Here is a 13,551-nt window from a genome sequence, read left to right as displayed (position 1 = left end):
ACATAATATACCTTTATCTACTTGTAGCCCTTGAAAACGGACAAATTAACACGAAAAATACGGTTCTTCAATCTCATGCTTCAGCACTGACTTTTCGTAATGTCCATTATGATTCCCGATTACAATATGATTTTTGAGCAGAATTAAAAAAAATTAGAATCAATACGAGACTACTGGCATTTTCTGTAGTATTCAACACTCATCACTTTCCGAAAAATCAGCGAACGGTGGATGGACTGAGTTTTCTTTTATTTGCCTATTTAATTTGATATTTTGATTCATGTGTCTTGAAACTGAGAAGGTTAAAATTTTTCAGTCTTTGTTGCCTTTCTACATTTATTACAGGAAGTAATGGGAACAAAAAATCGAAAATCGTTCATTTCTGAAAACGGTTGTTTTGAGCAGTTTTGGCAGTGAGGTTAAACTGACGCTGAAGAAACCGAAGTAACTGAAAACCTGTTGTTTCAGCGATAACAGGTACCGCTGAAGGTTGAATAAATAAAGCAAAACTAAGAGTCAAGGTTGATTTTTTTTGAGATTATCAGAAAGGAGTACAAGATAAATGTGGACAAGCATGGGCTCGAAAGTCGGACCTATCTTTCTCAAAAGAAAGATATTGGCATTCACCCTTAGCTTTTTAACGAAACTATAAGAAACCTAAAAATGATTCAAACATGAGAAAAGAAGTACGTGTGAGAAAACCACGTGGTGGACCGGAATGCGAAGTCACGTACACGTGACACGTATCAGCGACCGACTCAGAGCTGAAAGCGGCCGCAGGCTCTTCTTCTGAGTGAGTCAGACACTTCGATTCGTAGAGTAAAATAACTTTACTCAAGAGAAGTAAAAGAGCTCGCACAAGAAATATATATGGGAGCAATGTAAAAGCAAAAGATTTCACTGCCAGGTTTCGGGCTGCCACGAACGAGTCCTTTGACCTGGGACACGTTCCTTCGCCGTCCCAGACCTGTTACGCGAATGCAGTTTCCGCCGCTCTGGAACCGACGAGGGCCCAGTTTCCGCCCCAGGGGGCGTTCTCGCAGATTTGCACGCAGATTGCAAATGCATGGAAACGACGCCTGCTTGCTGCTCTTCCCTCATTCTTGCCGGGTGAATATTTCATCGTTTGAACGACGCGACATTCTTCTTCCGGGGACGTGCCATCCGCTAAATTCTATTTTCATTGCCGGTGTCTGTCCCTCTTTCATTTGTGATGCCTCCACAGTGCAGCCATAACAGCTTTTTTCCGCTTTTCCTTTTTTCTGAGCCAGCAAACAACTGGCTACATGCAGGGCGTAATTTCTCGCCTGAACAAACAGCGACGCGGGAGTGTCGGCCGGCCGGCAGCGGATGTGGCCGCAGCGGGAACCGCGCATCTGGATTAAGCTGCATGCATAGCGTAAACACGCAAGTTGGCTCCCGAGCCATCTGTCGCGTACCTCTCTTTGACGAGCTATGAAGCGGAACGTCAGTGGTTACACTTCCACTTTGTTCTCGTGGTCTCTGATACGTACTACGTTTTTCAATGATTGGAACGGATTTAAGCTCATCGGCCCAAATAGTCACCCTTTAAAAAGAACACACTGATCGCTCTGGAGTGCTGTGGCACGAAATGGCCACGTGACCCTCCACACCTGAACTAAGTCGTGGCAGTGAACAGCTGTGTTCGTGCCTGTGCGTTCTGTGAAATCATCGCACTAGACTGGTCGACCTGGTGACGTGACAGCCTGGCAGAAGGGAGCAATCGCGTGTCGCCGTGACAATGACGACACAGAGAATAATGTTTCCCGATTTGTAGATGTGTCAACGCGTGCTGGGCAACGTATCGTAAAGAATGGTATGTTACTCGCAGCCGTATAACTTGCCGTAAGAATACACTGAGGTGACGAAAGTCATGGGACACCTGCTAATATCGTGTGTAGTGCAACAACTCGACATGCCATGGACACAACAAGTGGTTCAAGTCCACTGCAGAAATTTTCAGCTATGCTACAGTCATCGATGCCATTGTTAGGTGAAGTACCGTTATTGTTTGCCACGAAGTTCAGCTGGCAGAGTTTGCTATGATTAATAGTAATTTACCCTTCTTCGATATTGCTCTGAATTTAGACAAGTAAAGTTTCGTAAGCAGATGACGTTAGTGTGCATGTTATTTCTCCCATGGGCTGACAAACTTTTAGCACTAGTGGTTCGTTCCAGTTTAGACGTCGTCGATGTGCTTGGCTAGTTGCAGTGATAACTGGGATGGGATGGTTGAAAAGATCGCACTAGTTTCACTATCATAAACGTCGAGTACCGTTACTATGATTCAAGTTCCCGTCCGGCATCCAGATTTAGGTTTTCTGCGATTGCCCCAAACATATCACGACAAATGCGGGGAAAGCCCTTTTGTAAAGAATGCGTTCACTTTCGTTCCCCAACCTTGCCCATTAAGAGCTCGAGCTGCATCGTGGAGGGCATGCAAAATCATGCTCTTCCTTCCTCTAAACAATATCTTTATCTAAGACGTAAGTAATATCTACAAAATTGGACTGCATGTGGACAGTATGAATTACTCGTATATAGCCAGTCGTGTGCACGTTTACCGAACTGTGATGTTTCTCCCAACCCGCACTCCCCGCCTACTGCTGCGACATAACACAAACCGTGCAGTCTTGTGGTTGTATTGTAGCGTCTTATTTATTATTGTTTCGTCCATGTTTCTGTTCCTATCGGCTAGACACCCATTTTGAACAAAATTATATCGCTCCCGCTGAGACATTTTCACTTATTACGAAGCCTGCTCTTGCTCTGGTAGCAGTCGGAAGGAAAATGGAAATGAGCGTACGGCATTGTGGACCGGGAGTATCCCATCGGGGAAATTCGGCCGCCGAGGGCAAGTACTTACTGCATTCGACGCCACACTGGGCGACTTGCGCGTCGCAGATGCGGACGAAATGATGAGGACAACACAACACACAGTCCCTGAGCGGAGAAAATCTCCTGTCCCAGCCGGGAATCATACCCGGGCCCCCTGGCGTGGCATTCCGCTGCGCTGACCACGCAGCTGACGGGGAACTGACGCAAATTAGATGTGCGATCGCATTTCTTGCCCGATTATGCAGAATACGTATGGTCAGTTGAAGGAATTCCCTTGCCTACATTGTTTTAATACTGCCTTTTCAAACGAAATCTGTTTTCCGGTCGGTAGCCTTTAACAGAAGGCCAGAAGAATGCTAGTGGAGTAGCAAATCAGCAGATTTGAGACTGAGATTTAGAAATATTTTTAAACATATACAGAGGGGGGCCAGAAAACTGTTGACGCCCTTTGATAGTTAATACCTTGGAACAAAATGACATATCGTTGCAATTTTGCGTGGTAGCGTAGTCCATTGTTTTCTGAACAGCTCTTGGCGCGCGTTTTCCAGCAGACGTCAGTGCAGCAATGAATAAAGCAAGGCCGCATTGAAGTACGAACACATGATGGAGGTACAACGGCAGTGGCGTAATGTGTACAGGACTCACCCACCAACACATACAGCAGTTTATCGTATTCAGGATGAATTTTAAGCTGACGGCACTGTTCAGGATGTGCGTAAGGAAAGATCAGGCCGACCAAAAACATTAGCAAGTCCAGCTGCCAGCGTCACCTTAGAAATCTGTGAATCAGGGTGCAAGTGAAAGCGGAGTAAGCCGATCAGTCGTACGACGAATTCTGAAGGCTGCAAAGTGGAAGATCGCTTCACGCTAAAAACGAGGATGACGCGGATCGAATGATGGAGTACTGCAAGTGGTTTGAAGACATGCTTCGCGATGATGGTCTGACGAGGTGCAGTTCAAAGTGAACGGTTATGTAAACCACCGCAATTGCGTGGTTTGGGCTCCTGAAAATCCTCACTTGCACATGGGCGAACACGTTAACCTACTGGGTGTTAGTGTGTGATGCCGTCTGTCATCGCGCGCTTTGATTGGCCCATTCTTCTTTGAAGGTACCGTAAATGGTGAGGTGTAGCTTCATATGCTGCAACTTTTGCCTGCCATCCGAGGGGTGTTTGGAAATGAAAGGTTTTACTTAGAAGAACATGGTGCTCCCCTCAATTCACTACGACGGATATGTCAGAGCCTACTTGGATCAAGATCTATACAGACAATGTACAGGTCGAAGGGGAGCTGACGAGTATCCACAAAGGTCTCCAGATCTTAACATCTCTTGAGTCCTGCCTATGGGGGCCTTTGAAATACGAAGTTCATCTACAAAGCCATCTACACTGATCGAGCTACGGAAACCAGCGAGGCGTCCTGTGCGGCTGTAACACCGGCAACACTGACAGCCGTAGTCGGCTCAACGGCTCAGCGGCGTCGACGTTGTTTGGCTGCTAAGGAGAGTCACTTTGAACACATCAAATAACTTAAATAACTCCCCCCCCCCCCCCCCCGAACTGCAAGAACTGTAACGGTATGTCATTTTGCACCATTAATATTGACTGTCAAAGAGTGTCTACGTTTTTCTGTATTGTAGCATTTTACAGGGCGAACCCAGTTCAGTTAGTGGTGCTGTATTGTTTGTTTGTTTGTTTGTGTGTGTGTGTGTGTGTGTGTGTGTGTGTGTGTGTGTGTGGGATGAAACCCTGAAGTGCCGCCTTCAGTTGTCAGATGTTCGTTTGTGTTACTAATAGGGCCGCATGTGTAACTTTAGGCTATCCTCTGCACAAAGGTGTACTTCTGGCTGCGAACCCAAAAGGGAAGATACGTGCGGTCAGGACAGCTCGTTAGATCCGGTAAAATAGAATGCACTGCGCACCGCCAGGTTAATGAGCTGATAATTGGGTCGCCCTCCGCGGTAACCTAGTTACAAAAGTTGCACGCTTGTTACAACTTTTGCGCAACAAGGACCTGATAGCTCGAGGGGGAAAAGTTTTAATGTCACTGTGCGGAGCGGAAAACGAAACGCACGAAATGCTCTCGAGGGGAGCAGAAGTGGACGGCGTCCACGTCTGCGTTTCTGGCGTCGCCCCTGTGTTGTAGGGAAAGCAAAGAAAAGAGTGCCTTTTATTGACAGAACACGTAGAAGGTGCTACTCTACTAAAGTGTCTGCCTACATTACAGTAGTCCGTTCCCTTTCAGAGTACTGCTGTGCGCTGTGGGAGCCTTACCAGATAGGTCTAACAGAGGATATCGAAAAAGTGCAGAGAAGGGCAGCTAGCTTTCTGTTATCCCAAAATAGGAGAGTTCACGGATATGATAAGCCAATTGGGGTGGTAATAATTAAAACGAAGACGTTTCAAACCAGGCAGGCAGTAAACATCTTTAGAATATGTTTGACTAAGATACAAGAAATAAGTGAGGTTTACCTAAAAGTAAGTTCACTAAAGGAAAAGAAAAACAATTAAGGTTGCTTGATATGAAACCACCACGTATCGGGCAATGTAGTGCGAACGAATGGCTCCGGAATTCGTTAGGGTAGGCCCCATACGCTGCTCACAGCACTCCCCCTTTTCTAAGCAGCCAGTGGGTAAACGCCCCGAGGCACAAACACACAATGATGAACAGTGAAGTAACTTTTAAATAAGTCAAGTGGAAACTTAGGTCATTAGATTACACACCGGCACTGTAGACAAAACAGTTAAGTCGCTGAAAGATAATAAGATAACTGGCAAAGGCCATCGCCCCAACTTAACACCTGAGTGTAAAGAAGCAGCGGCCAACCGAGACTCAGCTTCAAATCACCCTACGAGGCGAAACGGTAAATACTTGACCGTCACGCAGGACGGAAATCGTAGGTGGAAGCAAGACGCGAACGCTTGGCTGACAACAACGGAGATCCTTGACGCCATTAGCAGATGCACGGATGACGACGTCCCACCGCCCGCCTCCAAATCTGGTCAGGTCGGCCAAAGGAATAGTGTTTCCACTCCCGCTTCCGGTGCAAGACCTTCGTGTCTGGAAAACGCTCAGACAGGCAAACTTGGAAGCCGCAAATGGGCGGCAGATCAAACAGCCAGCCCTTTGCCCCGCAGACCCGCGCTGTCCGTGTGCTCGACTCACCGCCTCATCTGGAAAAACGGGGTCGACGCCACTCGCGGCGAACGTGAAACGTCCCCTTCACGCCAAAAATCGTGTTCCATGACACGTGGCGCGAGCTATCGATCGCGCAACGGTTCAGGTTTGCTTCTGTAATACGTTTCACGTACGCGTGAGATACTCCTAGAACGAGTGTTTCGTTGCTACTCGCGCATGCTATTCGCAGGGTAGCTCTTCCATTAACGGAATTTTCGTGCCTTTTGTCAAGCTGGAACAGTTACTTCTTGCTTGCAGAATATCCGCGGAGATCCTCTTACTCTGTGAACGGCTCGCTTCTTTCGGGTCTTGTTAGATATGCTGAATTTCTCTGCTACTGTTGCACACTGGGCAGCCGTGAGGAGTCAGAAAACTAACTGATATGCTACGTATATACTAACCCTTGACAGAAGGTCATGCCTATTGAGCTTTAATAACCAGCCTTTCCAGAGGAAGGGGTAAATGGTAAGAAATGTACAGACCCAAAGTTCAATGCAGGTCTCCTATACGAAGGAAGGACGGAAGGATGACAAGGGCTCAGAGTCCCACCGACAACGCAATCATTATTAGAAACGGAGCACAAGTAAACTGACGATGTCCTTTTCAAAGGACACATGCCAAAAATTTTCTTAAGCGATGTAGCGAAGTCCTAGAACATCTAAATCTGGATTGTTCCATTTGAACGTCTGTCCTCCGAATGCGAGTCGAGCGTCGTACGAAAGCACCATCTCGGTCGTTTCTTCTTACTAATGTGTTTCACTGACAGCAGCAACAAACCTATATTTAAATTCGGCTTGTACGGAAACATCTTGTTCTGGCTGTAAAGAAAATGTACAGTCTGCAGATGAGAGCATAATTTGATCTGTATTCTAAGACTTAAACGGATGGTGTTTAGTAACAACAAGTGATGACTGACTGTGACCGATGATGCTTACCACATCCTCATGAAACCTATGAGATTCGCTGTCAAACAATGTATTTCACCGAGTGATTGTCAGGAAGGTCCGGAGGAAGTTGTTAACAGAGTACCGCAATCACAACTCTTGGACAGTCTTAACTAGAGTCCTTTGTTCGCCCTTCCACAATAGCCAACCGCTAAAGAGGATGAGCACCAGCGTAGGCCTACGCTACGTTAGCTTGCTGGATGCTTTGGAACGCGTGCAGGTAATAAACGCACGTCTACGTTACCTTTACTTGACAACTGTCAATGAGTTCCAACAATCACTGTTCGCGCAGCAGTAATCCCAAAGCGCAGCGCTTATCTTTTAGCGGCCATTTCTTACCAGATGGCACATATCAGTATGCTCTCTTTATGTGTAACTGTGAATGAGGAAATACTTTCATGCACGACTTGTGAGTTAGCTTTTATAAAACAAATACAGGACGTTTACACAGATTTGCGTAAAAACAAAGTAATATTTTTTAATTCGTTGGCTTTCAGGTCGTGCTCATCGTGCTCATACAGACATCTCAACAGCAGAATGTCAGTTACGACAATACGAGCGTAAGGACAATACAACACCGGAGACCGGGGCGGAGAAACTCTCTGAACCGTCCGGGAACCGAACCCGGCCCCTGTGATTTGTAATCCGCCGCGCTGACCTCGCAGCTAGCGAGGTGGACCGTGGAAAAATTTAACTGCTTAAGAGCAACATGCAATATTTTATTAAAAATGAATGAGTAAATTAATATAAATATTTCACTAAATTCAGGAAGCTTCATCTACACGAAATGCAAACACTAAAGTAATATTGTTCTCAAAATTGTAAAGTATAGCCGGATAAATGGTTAGCGATCGCTCAGTTCCGCAAGGGTCATTTTCATACGTACATCGCAAGGTACTTATTGTGGACGGTCATTGTTCATTAAATAGAATAGTTCCATATGTAGGGAGAAACCGAAATCCACGGGCAGAAATTCAGTATTTTCTCATAACTGGTGCGTGGACTCCGGTGGCCCGTTGCGGGGTAATAATGAAATTTTAGTTTACTCGGTTTGTTACCCCATTTACCTCTTATTGTGTGAAAATACCTACGCAACAGCGAAAGCGCCTGTAATATGCAAATAACGAAACGTACAACGCAAAAACAGAATAGTGTAAGAACTCTTAGACGAAACAGGTACACTTTTATCACAGTGTGATGTGCGTGCGGAAATAGTTCATCATGAAACTGACAGTCTCTGGAAAAGAGGATATAAGATGTACAAAAGCAAAGCAAGGATAATGGAATGTAGTCGAATTAAACTAAGTCATGCCGAGAGAATTAGGTTAGGAAAGCAGTAGTAGATGAGTTTTGCTATTGGCGCAGCAACTTAAATGATGATGACCAAGGGCCAGAGGATATAAAATGTAGATTGGCAGTGGCAAGAAAAGCATTTCTCAAGAACAGATATTTGTTAACATCCAATACAGATTTAAGTGATAGGAAGTCTTTTCTGAAGGACATTGTTTGGAGTGAAACATGGACAACCAACAATTCAGACAAGAAGAGAAGAGAAGCTTTTAAAATGTATTGTTACGGAAGAATGCTGAAGATTAGATGGGTAGCTCACGTAACTAATGAGGAGGTACTGAATAGTATTACTGAGAAAAGATATTTGTGGGACAACCTGACTAGAAGAAGGAATCAGTTGATAGGACAGATCATGAAACATCAAGGGAACAGCAATTTAGTATTGGAGGGAAAGGTGGGGGGAGAGGTGGGGGGTCAAAATCGTAGAGCGAGACTAAGAGATGAATAGAGTAAGCAGATTGAGAAGAATGAGGGTTGTAGTAGTTACTGGGAGACGATGAGGCTTGCACAGAATACAGCAGCATGGAGAGCTGCATCAAAGACTTCGGACTGAAGGCCACAACAAAAATAACAACAAGAGCGTCGTTTTGCCACTCATCCATTGCTTCCAGCGAATCCATAGTCGACGTCCACGTCGGGCACCTCTTCATCAGTAAACCTATCGGTACTGCTGTGTATCACTGTTAATATCTGCATGGAACATACATCGGAGAAAGACGCAATCAGTACTGGATGCACGCTTGAGGGAAACAGGTAAAGTGGGCATTACTGTTATCAACAGCAGGCACTCAAGTGAATGGAAAAAGTTTTTTCCCAAACAAGACACACAGTGATAATCGCTGAAATGCAGTTTTATGCAGATATTTTCTGTGCAATACTAACACAGATATGAAGGGGGGCGGGGGGGGGGGGGGGGTTAAAAAAACGCAGTACATTCGTGTTGACCCTAGACACAGAGCACATGTGGCTTCAATGTAACAATGTGGTGGTGATGGTGACGCCATCGGTGACTTCGTAAAATTTTTGCTGAAAGAAATTAGACGGCAATTTAGACGCCACGTGTGAAAAAACTAGTTGCATCGTTTTGTGACGTGCGCAGTAGCGGCGCGTCGAGGGAAAGCGAAGCACCGGAAGAGGCAAGAAGGCGGCGCCGGAAGGCGGGGCGCGGCCGTGTGGTGGGCCCTCCGCTAACGACGTCGACGTCGACGTAGCCGGGAATCAATCAGGCGGACGCGCAGTGTGCCGGCGCTGACGCAGTTTCCTGCGAGGCGGAAGGCAATCACAGGCGGCGCGCAGCCCCGCTGACCCACTCCTGCAGGCGGGGGCCCGGACCCCGCCCCAGAGCTGGGCTCACTTCCCGTCACCTCGCGGACCTGTCGCCGAAGCAGCGATTCCTCACGACGGGGCACCTGTCACAGCTCCAGAGAACATCCGACGAGGAGCGTTCAATGAAACACAAATTTTTTCCGATATTGCAGAGCTTGTTTTATTCCGAACATGCATGCATGTCCGAAGGAACTTTGCATCGTACTTCCGAACAACACCGGCACGGCAGTATCGTATTTGGCAGTATCGTATTTATCTTCCGAAACCGGGCAAGTAACTTTCAATTAAAATGTCTCTCCTACATGGTAATACATAATCCATATACGAGTGCAACCTATAGACACATAGTTGACGATGTATGGAAGTTTGGGGCTGACCATCAGTCGTGCTCGGATAGCCTAGGGGTAAGACGACCGCTCGCGATACGCCGGAAACCTGGCTTCGAGTCCCAGTTCACCACAAATTTTCATCGTCCTTATTCCACTATTTATGCTGAGGGTTGTCCATATTCGCAACGGCCAATGTATTTCGTTCATATTTATACCTCGGCCAGTTTAGGTTTGAGAGACTTTAGTTTTGTGTGTCACATCCTTAAACATTCCCCGGATCATCTCATATATTTTCATTACCTCCTGGTTGATGGCTGCGAGACAACCAGTTTTCAAAACGACGTCATCAATTTCTTGTGGCAGAAAATCAGACCATTACAAATATACATAGGCATTTACAGAGGTTCTACGGACTCTGGGAAATGGAGAAGATCACGGTAAGCCCTGGGTGAAGCGTGTGTCGTCAACAAAACAAGGAAATACGCCTGATCTCCGACGCCCACACTGGCCGCATAAAGCTGTGACACCTACTGCTGCCGGTTAAGTGTTTCAGGAGACCAAACAGCTAGCACCATCAGCATCCTATAGTTGAATTCTTTTATCTTGGCGGCTCGCGTATGCCCGCCCAGACGCGGGAGAGTGCTGCGTTGCCAGTTGCACACGACGCACGCGCCAATAGAAGCAGCGCCATAGTATAGCTAGTTTGCAAGCTTACGTTTAGGGGGGAGCGCGCAGTTCATGAAGTAAAGCCACCACGGCAGCATTAACCCTTTCGCTGTTACAAAGACGTGCTCCCTGCATTCCGCTCTGTGCGCGATTTTGTCATTGCACTGCTCGCCTGTGCAGACACGTGGTGTTCCCACTGCTTTGACACACTTGTCATTCGATTCCACAAAAACTATTTGGCCCAAAAATTAGATTTTTACATGTCTTCTTGACTGATACCTTCGCCCCATAAATGACCTAATTTTGTTTCGATGTTCAACGCAGTTATTATGCAGTATTAAATGTAGTAAACCATTGCACGAAATTTTGAAGAGTTTGCAGAGGTAGAAGTCCATAGCGTATATTTCCGTATGGTCGATTTTAGTTGCCACAATGTTGAGAATGAAATGTGGACAAGATACCTAAATTTCATATAAAATTTACTGTATAACAATATCTCATTTAAGTACCACATAGGTGTCGTACGTAATATTGAGAAATATTCCGTCTTTCGCGACTGTAACAAAAGCTTTATTTACACTGAGCACGTTTGGCTTTATTTTAAAGCACTTCAATGAATCAAAAGGAAGCAGACAAAATACATTAAACAAAACTGTGGACTTACAAAAACATTAGGACTTGAACATACCGTCTATCAGTGAAGTGCTCTGAGCTATGTCAAATATAATTTTTGTGTGTGGCACACACAAACATCATTTATTTGCTAAAACACTGATCTGCCAACACAAACGTCGAATATTGTGTTACCGCAGCACAAAACTACGAAAGGTGACTTGGCAATGGAGGAGACAAAATACTGTCCACTGAAGATGCTTCAAAAGAGAGAAACGCGTCTGGTCTAAATAAGTCGCTTATTACAGTTGCAGAAGAGGAATATATTTCAGTACCATAGGTGAAACTGCGACTGTGGAACAAAAACAAGAAAGAGAACATGAGTACCATCGTGTATGTGCCATACCTTTCATTGATTGAAGTGCTTTAAAATAAAGCCAAACGCGTGCGGTGTAAATAAAACTTTTATTACAGTCGCGAAAGACGGAATATTTCTCAATATTACATACGACACCTATGTGGTACTTAAATTAAATGAGATATTGTTATACAGTAAATTTTATATGAAATTTAGGTATCTTGTCCACATTTCATTCTCAAGATTGTGGCAACTAAAACCGACCATACGGAAAGTATACGGTATGGACTTCTACCTCTGCAAACTCTTCAAAATTCCGTGCAGTGGTTTACTACATTTAATGCTGCACAATAACTGCGTTGAACATCGAAACAACATTAAGTCATTTATGGGGGGAAGGCATCAGTCAAGAAGACGTGTAAAAATCAAATTTTTGGGCCAAATAGTTTTTGTGAAATCGAATGATAAGTGTGTCAAAGCGGTGGGAACACCATGTGTCTGCACAGGCGAGCAGTGCAGTGATGACAAAATTGCGCACAGCGCGGAATGCGGGGAGCACGTGTCTGCAGCAGCGAAAGGATTAATGAAGAGACAAAGCAATAGAAATTTCAAAAAATTGCATTCAAACGAATATAATTCATGAAGTAAGACACTTCGATATTGTTTTTAAATAATTAAAATATTAAGTTCCGCACAAGGTTTGAACTCAGAACCTTTCACGTAGAAGTTCAACACCTTAACCATTACGCTAACGCAGATCGTCTGCCTGCAGAGCACAGTGAGGAGTCTAACACGTTACGCAAAATATTGACAAACACTTTTGGTATGACTATGAATTACTCACGCTTCGTCGAAGTACAATAGGAAATAAACAATTACCGCTCTTCTTTAGTGCGAAAAAGCGGTTCGTGAGATTGATACAAACATCTTTCCTTCCTATCGCCTGAATTAGGAGTCTTATTGCTTGTTTGGTTTAATTAATTAATAGAATACGAAGCAATTGGTATAAAGAACGCTTTTTCCAAACTTTCTATAAAAGAAAGTCTGCTATCAAGACATTGCTTTTGTTCTATTACTTTATTTATGACTGAACGTTTCTAATACTGAAGACACTTGTCCATGCTATGCACTGCAGTCGAGATCTGGCAACGTCGTTCTCTGTTCATTGGCTGACTGTGTTTTGTGACGTCAGATGCGCAGAACGAACCTAAACTCGGAAGCCAACATAAATGACGCGCACTTTAGTCACCGCACAGGACAGAAGCAGTAAACTCAGTATGCCTGCGTAGAGAGTGAGAAAGTGTCGTAAATGAAACTTCCTGGTAGATTAAAACTATGTGCCGGACCGAGACTCGAACTCGGGACCTTTCCCTTTCGCGGGCAAGTGCTCTACCGTCTGAGCTACCCAAGCACGACTCACGCCCCGTCCCGAGTTCGAGTCTCGCTCCGGCACACAGTTTTAATCTGCCAGGAAGTTTCATATCAGCGCACACTCCGCTGCAGAGTGAAAATCTCATTCTCAAGTGCTGTAAATGTTTCTATAGCGTGATCTGAGGCAAAGCATAGGAACCGGCCCAGTATTCACGTAGTGGAATGTGGGAAAACGCCGAAAGACATCATCCAGGCTAGCTGTCACAACGACCCCTTGTTATAAACCCGCCATGCAGGTTTGATTCGGGGCAGGCACATCTCTCCGTTCCGGTAGCGGTCGGCCTAACACAAGTGGCTACCCCACAGAGTATATACACTATGTGATCAAAAATATCTGGACACCTGGCTGAAATGACGTATAAGATCGTGGGGTCCTCCATCGGTAATGCTGGAATTCAATATGGTGCTGGACCACCCTTAGCCTTCATGACATCTTCCACTCTCGAAGGCATACGTTAAATCAGGTGCTGGAAGGTTTCTTGGGGAATGGCAGTCCATT

The sequence above is a fragment of the Schistocerca serialis genome, chromosome 7 (genome assembly GCF_023864345.2).
Source record: "Schistocerca serialis cubense isolate TAMUIC-IGC-003099 chromosome 7, iqSchSeri2.2, whole genome shotgun sequence".
Taxonomy (NCBI): domain Eukaryota; kingdom Metazoa; phylum Arthropoda; class Insecta; order Orthoptera; family Acrididae; genus Schistocerca; species Schistocerca serialis.
Note: the sequence above shows the minus strand (reverse complement) of the source record.